Here is a 13,282-nt window from a genome sequence, read left to right on the forward strand (position 1 = left end):
GGACGTGCTTGATGATGGTGTTATTTCTGAGTAGGCAACTGCAGGTGCAGGACCGGAGGAGGCTTGTTCGCAGGCAGCATGGACAGGGGATTGGCTCGCATGCACAACCAGCGAAGACGTAGCAGTGACATTAGCAAGCACTGCTCCTCGACTCTGTTGTACTTCCCACAAAGTCGGGTGCTTGGCTGACATGTGCCTGATCATGCTGGTGGTGGTCAGGCTGCTAGTTTTGGTACCCCTGCTGATGCTGGCACGGCAGGTGTTGCAAATGGCCTTTTTAGAATCATCTGGATCCAACTTAAAAAACTGCCAGACTCGGGAAGACCTAACATTTGTACAGGCACCTTGTGTCGTGTTGTTGTTCCAGGGAACGGTTGCCTGACTTCTGCCTGGAGCCACCACCCTGCTTCTTACTGCCTGTTGGGATGCTACGCCTCCCTCCCCCTGTGCACTGCTGTCCTCGCTCTGCATATCCTCCTGCCAGGTTGGGTCAGTTACTGGATCATCCACCACGTCGTCTTCCTCTTCCGCACCCTGCTCCTCCTCCTGACTTCCTGACAATTGTGTCTCATCATCGTCCACCCCTTGTTGAGACACGTTGCCAACTTCGTGAGAACGTGGCTGCTCAAATATTTGGCCATCTGTACATACGATCTCCTCATGACCCACTTCAACATGAGCTGGCGAGAGGCCAGAATGTGCGAATGGAAACGTGAACAGCTCTTCCGAGTGTCCAAGTGTGGGATCATTAATGTCCGAGGACGTGTACTCAGCCTTGTGGTAGGAAGGAGGATCAGGTTCTGAAATGTGCGGTGCAGTATCACGGCTACTGACACTTGACCGTGTGGAAGACAGAGTGTTTGTGGTGGTGCCAATCTGACTGGAAGCATTATCCGCTATCCAACTAACAACCTGTTGACACTGGTCTTGGTTCAAGAGCGGTGTACTGCTGCGGTCCCCAAGAATTTGGGACAGGACGTGCGAGCGACTAGATGTGGCCCTTTGTTGTGGCAAAATTAGAGCTTGCCCACGACCTCGGCCTCTGCCTGCACCACCATCACGTCCACTTCCTTGTTCCTTGCCAACGCCCTTGCGCATTTTGCAATGCTGTGCTGACGTGTATTCACTAGACTTGGGCGTTATATCAAAGTTTGTGCAAATTGTGCACCTGTACGCTGCCACCGACAGGCACACACGTGCGGTTTTTAAATGCAAGCACGGACGCACTAAGAACCTAACAGGTTTTAGGAGCAAAAATTAATGATGAGAACTCTGACACTATCAGCCACTGCTGACTGACGTGTATTATACACTACACTTGTGCGTTATATAATAGTTTGGTAAAAACGCACACAAGTGCACCTGTACGCTGCCACCGACAGGCACACACGTGCGGTTTTTAAATGCAAGCACGGACGCACTAAGAACCTAACAGGTTTTAGGAGCAAAAATTAATGACGAGAACTCTGACACTATCAGCCACTGCTGACTGACGTGTATTATACACTACACTTGTGCGTTATATAATAGTTTGGTAAAAACGCACACAAGTGCACCTGTACGCTGCCACCGACAGGCACACACGTGCGGTTTTTAAATGCAAGCACGGACGCACTAAGAACCTAACACAGGTTTTAGGAGCAAAAATTAATGACGAGAACTCTGACACTATCAGCCACTGCTGACTGACGTGTATTATACACTACACTTGTGCGTTATATAATAGTTTGGTAAAAACGCACACAAGTGCACCTGTACGCTGCCACCGACAGGCACACACGTGCGGTTTTTAAATGCAAGCACGGACGCACTAAGAACCTAACACAGGTTTTAGGAGCAAAAATTAATGACGAGAACTCTGACACTATCAGCCACTGCTGACTGACGTGTATTATACACTACACTTGTGCGTTATATAATAGTTTGGTAAAAACGCACACAAGTGCACCTGTACGCTGCCACCGACAGGCACACACGTGCGGTTTTTAAATGCAAGCACGGACGCACTAAGAACCTAACAGGTTTTAGGAGCGACAATTGCTGAGAAGTCTGACACTATCAGGACTGTTTTAGGCCTCTGCCACACTCACGTGAATTTCACGCACGTGCCGAGAGACACGTATTTTCCCTGCGTGTTGTGTGCAGGTAAGTACGTGTCTCTGGTACGTGCGTGACACGTGTGTTCTACGTGTGCTATCCGCGATAGCACACGTAGAATCAGTAATTATTATACTCACCTGGTCCTCCCTGCTGTCCGCGCTGCTGTCCGTGGTGCTGATCCTCGGTCTCCAGCCCTCCCGTCTCCCCGCTGCTGCTGCTGCCAGGCAGTGAAGTGAATATTCTATGAGATTAATGAGCGGCGGTCGGCAGCAAGAGGCAGCAGCGGCAGAGACAGGAGGGCTGGAGAAGGTGAGTTAATGTTTTTTATTTTTTTCCCTGACATGTGTGTTTACTCCGGCGCGTGTCACACGGGACCGCATCCACACTACACCCGTGTGGTACGGGTGCGGGCCGTGTGACACCCGTGCTGCCGGAGAAAACACTGACATGTCAGCGCTTTGAAAATCGCACACACGTACAAACGCACACGGACACACGTTCCGTGTGGTTTTACGTGTGTGTGCCTGCTACCATAGGGTAGCATTGGTTAAAGTGTCTCCGTGCCGCCGGTACGTGTAAAAAATGACAAACACGTGCCGGCAGCACGGATGTGTGGCACAGGCCTTAGACTGTGTACACCAGCCCCAGATATGATGAAGGCTGGTATACGGTCACCACTAGGAATGGCTATATACCCTGCCTGCCTGCCTGCCTGCCTGCCTGTATACTGCTACAATAGTCCTGACAAGGACTCTTTTGGTCACTAGCCTGTATTCCAACCTGGCTATACCCTGCCTGTATACAGCAACAATAGTCCTGAGAAGGACTCTGCTACTGTACTCCGACCTGGCTATACCCTGCCTGCCTGTATACAACTAGAATAGTCCTGAGAAGGACTTTTGGTCACACTGTTTGCAGCCCTGCTACGGAAATAGCTATAAAGGGCCGCAAACCTTTCCCTGAAGCAGCGACCCTCTCCCTGCACTGACTGTCTGGATAGCTGTGAGCAGAGCACAGCGCGCCCGCCGGTATAAAGGCTCGGTCACGCTGTGCAGGCCGGCCAATCACTGCAATTCCACAACTAACAGGGCTGTGGCATTGCAGTGGTCTGCCAGCCAATCCCTGCATGAGGGCTGGCTCTCAAAAGAGCGCCAACATGCAGGGATGAAGACCACGAGTACAGCACGAGTATCGCGAGATTACTCGATCCCCGTCGAGTAGACCGAGTACAGTGACACTCGTGCGAGTACCGAGTAGTAACAAGCATGCTCGCTCATCACTATTTATTAGTAAAATGGCTTACACTCCCCTTTTTTCCACTTTTTTCTTCACTACTTTTATAAAGAAATTTTTCCTTTCTTTATTCTTAATGCAATTTTATATAGCAACACCACGATTTTTTGCCACGAACATAATTTTTCTTGTCCGTCATCCCGTTCACCCTTACAGGGTTGTGGACAGATGCACTTGTCACTACACTTCTAAGACTCAATACAGGGTCTGGAGCTCAATGCTCCCTTTTTGTTTTTTTTTTCTTCTTTTTTTTCTTTTTTTCATTTTGTCCTTCTTCTTCTTCTTTTTCTGATTTTTGTCTCAAAAAGCTGATGAAATTTGAAACACTATACCCCAGTGATTTTATAAATGTTTCTCAATATATCACTTGAGAACTTTTATGGCCGGTATTGTAACAGTTGACCATCCCGGCAGTATTTGAAATACAGCAGTCAGTCCTCTGACGTAGCTCCATATGTGTATATATAGAGGTTCTTCCTCCTTTGATTGCATACTGTTCTTTTTTTGCCCTGATGAAGGAGACAGTGATCTCTGAAACACATTGACCGGAAAAAAGAATAAAGAGATGAAATAATTAACATCAGTTTCCTTTGGTGACAGCGCGGCACGCACCCGATTTTCCTCCTATACGTTATTGCTCTTCTACTAGGGGCTGCGGCTGTCGCCATTTGTAACGTGCATTTAGGGGTTGTGACTGGCACAACCTTAATAGGTGAGTGCAACTACTATTAATTATTTGTTACCTTACCAGGTAAGACCCTAATTTGTGCGTCTGCTCCAGAGTTATTTCCCTGATTATTAATATCTGACAGGCAGTGATTGATCCTGCATTCTCACCTTCCTCTCTGTTGCACATTCTTATTGTTCCTATATGCTCTCTATTTCCATCAGACTTTTTTTGTCCTTCGGTGGGGCTCTAACATATGTGCACCATTTATTATTTATTTTTATGGATTCCTTTCTTTTTTCATGCTAGCGTTCATTATGCAGTAGTCATTCATGATATATCTTATATTTGTGAATCCATTAGGGCTCTATATGTCTGGTGCATCACATTGGGTCTTTTAAGTGCACAATAGGCACCTTTTTCTGTTATGCTCTGCTGCCACCTTATGGACATCCTATCAGTGATGCCAGAAAAAAATGGACATGTCTCCGTGCAGCAATCACGGACACGCGGGTACGCCGCACGGAGACACGTGCAGTGAAAAATCACTGATGTGTGAGCAGACCCATTCATTATAATGGATCTGCGTATCTCAGTGATTCTGTTATGTTTAAAAAAAAGCACAAACGTACCAGAATCACTGACGTGTGAAACAGGCCTTATAGTGTTTTGATTTATGTATGTATTATACAACTTCTGTGGATCTTGTATGAGCGACTTTTCTTCATTTTATTGGATTGTTTTAAAATATTGAAATAAAGTCATGCTTCCTATGCATCCTTTTGTATTCTGATTGGCTACTATAATACAGTTTTTAGGCACTGAGATCGATACCAGAGGCATGGTCTTCCGCTTACCAGAGGATAAGCTCAAAAGGCTAAGGGACATAATAGAAGGGTTTAGTGCTGTTAAGAAGGTGGCATTAAGATAAATGAAATATATCTTCTCGGTCTTCTCGTTTTCTTGCTGAGTTGTGCCAATGGACAGAGTTTTTTCTAGACATTTGCTATTGGAAACTCAGGGAACCAAAGCTCCTGGATAGAGTTGAGCGCGGTTCGTGGTTCGTGGTTCTCCAGTTCTAGGCTCGAGTGATTTTGGGGCATGTTCTAGATCGAACTAGAACTCGAGTTTTTTGCAAAAGCTCGATAGTTCTAGAAACGTTCGAGAACGGTTCTAGCAGCCAAAAAACAGCTAAATCATAGCTTGGTTTCTGCTGTAATAGTGTAAGTCACTCTGTGAATCAAACTATTATCACATTTCAGTGTATAGTGTGCGTGAACAGCGCCTTCAGATCACTGCTGTTTCTATAATGGCGATCGCCATTTTTTTTTTTTTTTTCTTGTCTTCCTTCCCTAAGTGCGCGCGTCTTGTGGGGCGGGCCAGCATGTCAGCCAATCACAGACACACACACAGCTAAGTTTTGAGCCAGAGAAGCAACGGCATGTGTGATAGGATCTGCATGTCACATGTCCCTGCATTATAAAACCGGACATTTTCTTCACGGACGCCATTATCTGCCTTCTGCGTCTTTGGTGTCAGACATCACTGTCGCAGCTCCGTCCTCCTGAGTCCTATAGCCGATACAGCTGTATGCGCTGCATACACAGCGTTAGACAGCATAGGGAGAGCACTTTATAGCAGTCCTTTTAAGGACTCAAACCGGCAGGGTCAGAGAGCCATAGGTGACAGGTCCTGCAAACAGCAACAGCATCTGTGTAGCCAAGGTCAGGGATTTCCTCCCTGCATTTCACCATTAGGAGGGAATAGAAAGGCAGGCTTCCATTCCTCTACCCAGAGCACCACAATCCTGCCACTGTACCCTCCTGTCCTCTGCACACTCCAACTCATTATAACTAAGCCATTATACTAGCAAACACTCAGTGTACCTAGTGGCATCCTATCTGTGGCTATTGGACTTTGCTATAGTCCCACTAGTGCAAAGACATTTGCAGAGCACGTCTGCCTGCATTGCACACTCCAACTTTTTTAAACTAAGCAATTTTACTAGCAAACACTCAGTGTACCTAGTGGCATCCTATACGTGGCTATTGGACTTTGCTATAGTCCCACTAGTGCCAAGACATTTGCAGAGCGCATCTGCCTGCGTTGCACACTCCAACTAATTTTAACTTAGCCATTATACTAGCAAACACTCAGTGTACCTAGTGGCATCCTATACGTGGCTATTGGACTTTGCTATAGTCCCACTAGTGCCAAGACATTTGCAGAGCGCATCTGCCTGCGTTGCACACTCCAACTAATTATAAGTAAGCCATTATACTAGCAAACACTCAGTGTACCTAGTGGCATCCTATCTGTGGCTATTGGACTTTGCTATAGTCCCACTAGTGCAAAGACATTTGCAGAGCACGTCTGCCTGCATTGCACACTCCAACTTTTTTAAACTAAGCAATTTTACTAGCAAACACTCAGTGTACCTAGTGGCATCCTATACGTGGCTATTGGACTTTGCTATAGTCCCACTAGTGCCAAGACATTTGCAGAGCGCATCTGCCTGCGTTGCACACTCCAACTAATTATAAGTAAGCCATTATACTAGCAAACACTCAGTGTACCTAGTGGCATCCTATCTGTGGCTATTGGACTTTGCTATAGTCCCACTAGTGCCAAGACATTTGCAGAGCGCATCTGCCTGCGTTGCACACTCCAACTAATTATAAGTAAGCCATTATACTAGCAAACACTCAGTGTACCTAGTGGCATCCTATACGTGGCTATTGGACCTTGCTATAGTCCCACTAGTGCCAAGACATTTGCAGAGCGCATCTGCCTGCGTTGCACACTCCAACTAATTATAAGTAAGCCATTATACTAGCAAACACTCAGTGTACCTAGTGGCATCCTATACGTGGCTATTGGACCTTGCTATAGTCCCACTAGTGCCAAGACATTTGCAGAGCGCATCTGCCTGCGTTGCACACTCCAACTAATTATAAGTAAGCCATTATTATAATTATTATTATTATTTATTATTATAGCGCCATTTATTCCATGGCGCTTTACAAGTGAAAGGGTATACGTACAACAATCATTAACAGTACATAACAGACTGGTACAGGAGGAGAGAGGACCCTGCCCGCGAGGGCTTACAGTCTACAGGGAATGGGTGATGGTACAATAGGTGAGGACAGAGCTGGTTGCGCAGTGGTCTACTGGACTGAGGGCTGTTGTAGGTTATAGGCTTGTTGGAAGAGGTGGGTCTTGAGGTTCCTCTTGAAGCTTTCCACGGTAGGGGAGAGTCTGATGTGCTGAGGTAGAGCATTCCAAAGTATGGGGGATGCACGGGAGAAATCTTGTACGCGATTGTGGGAAGAGGAGATAAGGGAGGAGCAGAGAAGGAGATCTTGTGAGGATCTGAGGTTGCGTGCAGGTAGGTACCGGGAGACTAGGTCACAGATGTAGGGAGGAGACAGGTTGTGCATGGCTTTGTATGTCATGGTTAGTGTTTTGAACTGGAGTCGTTGGGTGATGGGAAGCCAGTGAAGGGATTGGCAGAGTGGCGAGGCTGGGGAGTAGCGAGGGGAGAGGTGGATTAAGCGGGCCGCAGAGTTTAGGATAGATTGGAGGGGTGCAAGAGTGTTGGAAGGGAGGCCAGAGAGCAGGAGGTTGCAGTAGTCGAGGCGGGAGATGATGAGGGCATGCACTAATGTTTTTGCTGATTCTTGGTTAAGGAAAGCACGGATCCGGGAGATGTTTTTGAGTTGTAATCGGCATGAGGTGAAGAGGGCTTGGATGTGTGGCTTGAAGGATAGAGCAGAGTCGAGGGTCACTCCAAGGCAACGAGCTTGTGAGACTGGGGAGAGTAAGCAACCATCGAGTTTGATGGAAAGGCTTGTTGGAGGAGATGAGTGAGGAGGAGGAAAGACAATGAATTCTGTTTTGTCCATGTTAAGTTTTAGGAATCGCACAGAGAAGAAGGATGAAATAGCAGACAGACATTGTGGGATTCTGGTTAGTAGAGAGGTAATGTCAGGTCCATTATACTAGCAAACACTCAGTGTACCTAGTGGCATCCTATCTGTGGCTATTGGACTTTGCTATAGTCCCACTAGTGCCAAGACATTTGCAGAGCGCATCTGCCTGCGTTGCACACTCCAACTAATTATAAGTAAGCCATTATACTAGCAAACACTCAGTGTACCTAGTGGCATCCTATACGTGGCTATTGGACCTTGCTATAGTCCCACTAGTGCCAAGACATTTTCAGAGCGCATCTGCCTGCGTTGCACACTCCAACTAATTATAAGTAAGCCATTATACTAGCAAACACTCAGTGTACCTAGTGGCATCCTATACGTGGCTATTGGACCTTGCTATAGTCCCACTAGTGCCAAGACATTTGCAGAGCGCATCTGCCTGCGTTGCACACTCCAACTAATTATAAATAAGCCATTATTATTATTATTATTATTATTTATTATTATAGCGCCATTTATTCCATGGCGCTTTACAAGTGAAAGGGTATACGTACAACAATCATTAACAGTACATAACAGACTGGTACAGGAGGAGAGAGGACCCTGCCCGCGAGGGCTTACAGTCTACAGGGAATGGGTGATGGTACAATAGGTGAGGACAGAGCTGGTTGCGCAGTGGTCTACTGGACTGAGGGCTGTTGTAGGTTATAGGCTTGTTGGAAGAGGTGGGTCTTGAGGTTCCTCTTGAAGCTTTCCACGGTAGGGGAGAGTCTGATGTGCTGAGGTAGAGCATTCCAAAGTATGGGGGATGCACGGGAGAAATCTTGTACGCGATTGTGGGAAGAGGAGATAAGGGAGGAGCAGAGAAGGAGATCTTGTGAGGATCTGAGGTTGCGTGCAGTTAGGTACCGGGAGACTAGGTCACAGATGTAGGGAGGAGACAGGTTGTGCATGGCTTTGTATGTCATGGTTAGTGTTTTGAACTGGAGTCGTTGGGTGATGGGAAGCCAGTGAAGGGATTGGCAGAGTGGCGAGGCTGGGGAGTAGCGAGGGGAGAGGTGGATTAAGCGGGCCGCAGAGTTTAGGATAGATTGGAGGGGTGCAAGAGTGTTGGAAGGGAGGCCAGAGAGCAGGAGGTTGCAGTAGTCGAGGCGGGAGATGATGAGGGCATGCACTAATGTTTTTGCTGATTCTTGGTTAAGGAAAGCACGGATCCGGGAGATGTTTTTGAGTTGTAATCGGCATGAGGTGAAGAGGGCTTGGATGTGTGGCTTGAAGGATAGAGCAGAGTCGAGGGTCACTCCAAGGCAACGAGCTTGTGAGACTGGGGAGAGTAAGCAACCATCGAGTTTGATGGAAAGGCTTGTTGGAGGAGATGAGTGAGGAGGAGGAAAGACAATGAATTCTGTTTTGTCCATGTTAAGTTTTAGGAATCGCACAGAGAAGAAGGATGAAATAGCAGACAGACATTGTGGGATTCTGGTTAGTAGAGAGGTAATGTCAGGTCCATTATACTAGCAAACACTCAGTGTACCTAGTGGCATCCTATCTGTGGCTATTGGACTTTGCTATAGTCCCACTAGTGCCAAGACATTTGCAGAGCGCATCTGCCTGCGTTGCACACTCCAACTAATTATAAGTAAGCCATTATACTAGCAAACACTCAGTGTACCTAGTGGCATCCTATACGTGGCTATTGGACCTTGCTATAGTCCCACTAGTGCCAAGACATTTGCAGAGCGCATCTGCCTGCGTTGCACACTCCAACTAATTATAAGTAAGCCATTATACTAGCAAACACTCAGTGTACCTAGTGGCATCCTATACGTGGCTATTGGACTTTGCTATAGTCCCACTAGTGCAAAGACATTTGCAGAGCACGTCTGCCTGCATTGCACACTCCAACTTTTTTAAACTAAGCAATTTTACTAGCAAACACTCAGTGTACCTAGTGGCATCCTATACGTGGCTATTGGACTTTGCTATAGTCCCACTAGTGCCAAGACATTTGCAGAGCGCATCTGCCTGCGTTGCACACTCCAACTAATTTTAACTTAACCATTATACTAGAAAACACTCAGTGTACCTAGTGGCATCCTATACGTGGCTATTGGACTTTGCTATAGTCCCACTAGTGCCAAGACATTTGCAGAGCGCATCTGCCTGCGTTGCACACTCCAACTAATTATAAGTAAGCCATTATACTAGCAAACACTCAGTGTACCTAGTGGCATCCTATACGTGGCTATTGGACCTTGCTATAGTCCCACTAGTGCCAAGACATTTGCAGAGCGCATCTGCCTGCGTTGCACACTCCAACTAATTATAAGTAAGCCATTATACTAGCAAACACTCAGTGTACCTAGTGGCATCCTATACGTGGCTATTGGACTTTGCTATAGTCCCACTAGTGCCAAGACATTTGCAGAGCGCATCTGCCTGCGTTGCACACTCCAACTAATTATAAGTAAGCCATTATACTAGCAAACACTCAGTGTACCTAGTGGCATCCTATACGTGGCTATTGGACCTTGCTATAGTCCCACTAGTGCCAAGACATTTGCAGAGCGCATCTGCCTGCGTTGCACACTCCAACTAATTATAAGTAAGCCATTATACTAGCAAACACTCAGTGTACCTAGTGGCATCCTATCTGTGGCTATTGGACTTTGCTATAGTCCCACTAGTGCCAAGACATTTGCAGAGCGCATCTGCCTGCGTTGCACACTCCAACTAATTATAAGTAAGCCATTATACTAGCAAACACTCAGTGTACCTAGTGGCATCCTATACGTGGCTATTGGACTTTGCTATAGTCCCACTAGTGCCAAGACATTTGCAGAGCGCATCTGCCTGCGTTGCACACTCCAACTAATTATAAGTAAGCCATTATACTAGCAAACACTCAGTGTACCTAGTGGCATCCTATACGTGGCTATTGGACTTTGCTATAGTCCCACTAGTGCCAAGACATTTGCAGAGCGCATCTGCCTGCGTTGCACACTCCAACTAATTTTAACTTAGCCATTATACTAGCAAACACTCAGTGTACCTAGTGGCATCCTATACGTGGCTATTGGACTTTGCTATAGTCCCACTAGTGCCAAGACATTTGCAGAGCGCATCTGCCTGCGTTGCACACTCCAACTAATTATAAGTAAGCCATTATACTAGCAAACACTCAGTGTACCTAGTGGCATCCTATACGTGGCTATTGGACTTTGCTATAGTCCCACTAGTGCAAAGACATTTGCAGAGCACGTCTGCCTGCATTGCACACTCCAACTTTTTTAAACTAAGCAATTTTACTAGCAAACACTCAGTGTACCTAGTGGCATCCTATACGTGGCTATTGGACTTTGCTATAGTCCCACTAGTGCCAAGACATTTGCAGAGCGCATCTGCCTGCGTTGCACACTCCAACTAATTTTAACTTAACCATTATACTAGCAAACACTCAGTGTACCTAGTGGCATCCTATACGTGGCTATTGGACTTTGCTATAGTCCCACTAGTGCCAAGACATTTGCAGAGCGCATCTGCCTGCGTTGCACACTCCAACTAATTATAAGTAAGCCATTATACTAGCAAACACTCAGTGTACCTAGTGGCATCCTATACGTGGCTATTGGACCTTGCTATAGTCCCACTAGTGCCAAGACATTTGCAGAGCGCATCTGCCTGCGTTGCACACTCCAACTAATTATAAGTAAGCCATTATACTAGCAAACACTCAGTGTACCTAGTGGCATCCTATACGTGGCTATTGGACTTTGCTATAGTCCCACTAGTGCCAAGACATTTGCAGAGCGCATCTGCCTGCGTTGCACACTCCAACTAATTATAAGTAAGCCATTATACTAGCAAACACTCAGTGTACCTAGTGGCATCCTATATGTGGCTATTGGACCTTGCTATAGTCCCACTAGTGCCAAGACATTTGCAGAGCGCATCTGCCTGCGTTGCACACTCCAACTAATTATAAGTAAGCCATTATACTAGCAAACACTCAGTGTACCTAGTGGCATCCTATCTGTGGCTATTGGACTTTGCTATAGTCCCACTAGTGCCAAGACATTTGCAGAGCGCATCTGCCTGCGTTGCACACTCCAACTAATTATAAGTAAGCCATTATACTAGCAAACACTCAGTGTACCTAGTGGCATCCTATACGTGGCTATTGGACTTTGCTATAGTCCCACTAGTGCCAAGACATTTGCAGAGCGCATCTGCCTGCGTTGCACACTCCAACTAATTATAAGTAAGCCATTATACTAGCAAACACTCAGTGTACCTAGTGGCATCCTATACGTGGCTATTGGACTTTGCTATAGTCCCACTAGTGCCAAGACATTTGCAGAGCGCATCTGCCTGCGTTGCACACTCCAACTAATTTTAACTTAGCCATTATACTAGCAAACACTCAGTGTACCTAGTGGCATCCTATACGTGGCTATTGGACTTTGCTATAGTCCCACTAGTGCCAAGACATTTGCAGAGCGCATCTGCCTGCGTTGCACACTCCAACTAATTATAAGTAAGCCATTATACTAGCAAACACTCAGTGTACCTAGTGGCATCCTATACGTGGCTATTGGACTTTGCTATAGTCCCACTAGTGCCAAGACATTTGCAGAGCGCATCTGCCTGCGTTGCACACTCCAACTAATTTTAACTTAGCCATTATACTAGCAAACACTCAGTGTACCTAGTGGCATCCTATACGTGGCTATTGGACTTTGCTATAGTCCCACTAGTGCAAAGACATTTGCAGAGCACGTCTGCCTGCATTGCACACTCCAACTTTTTTAAACTAAGCAATTTTACTAGCAAACACTCAGTGTACCTAGTGGCATCCTATACGTGGCTATTGGACTTTGCTATAGTCCCACTAGTGCCAAGACATTTGCAGAGCGCATCTGCCTGCGTTGCACACTCCAACTAATTATAAGTAAGCCATTATACTAGCAAACACTCAGTGTACCTAGTGGCATCCTATCTGTGGCTATTGGACTTTGCTATAGTCCCACTAGTGCCAAGACATTTGCAGAGCGCATCTGCCTGCGTTGCACACTCCAACTAATTATAAGTAAGCCATTATACTAGCAAACACTCAGTGTACCTAGTGGCATCCTATACGTGGCTATTGGACCTTGCTATAGTCCCACTAGTGCCAAGACATTTGCAGAGCGCATCTGCCTGCGTTGCACACTCCAACTAATTATAAGTAAGCCATTATACTAGCAAACACTCAGTGTACCTAGTGGCATCCTATACGTGGCTA

Source organism: Anomaloglossus baeobatrachus, assembly GCF_048569485.1.
Source record: "Anomaloglossus baeobatrachus isolate aAnoBae1 chromosome 7 unlocalized genomic scaffold, aAnoBae1.hap1 SUPER_7_unloc_2, whole genome shotgun sequence".
In the NCBI taxonomy this organism is placed as follows: domain Eukaryota; kingdom Metazoa; phylum Chordata; class Amphibia; order Anura; family Aromobatidae; genus Anomaloglossus; species Anomaloglossus baeobatrachus.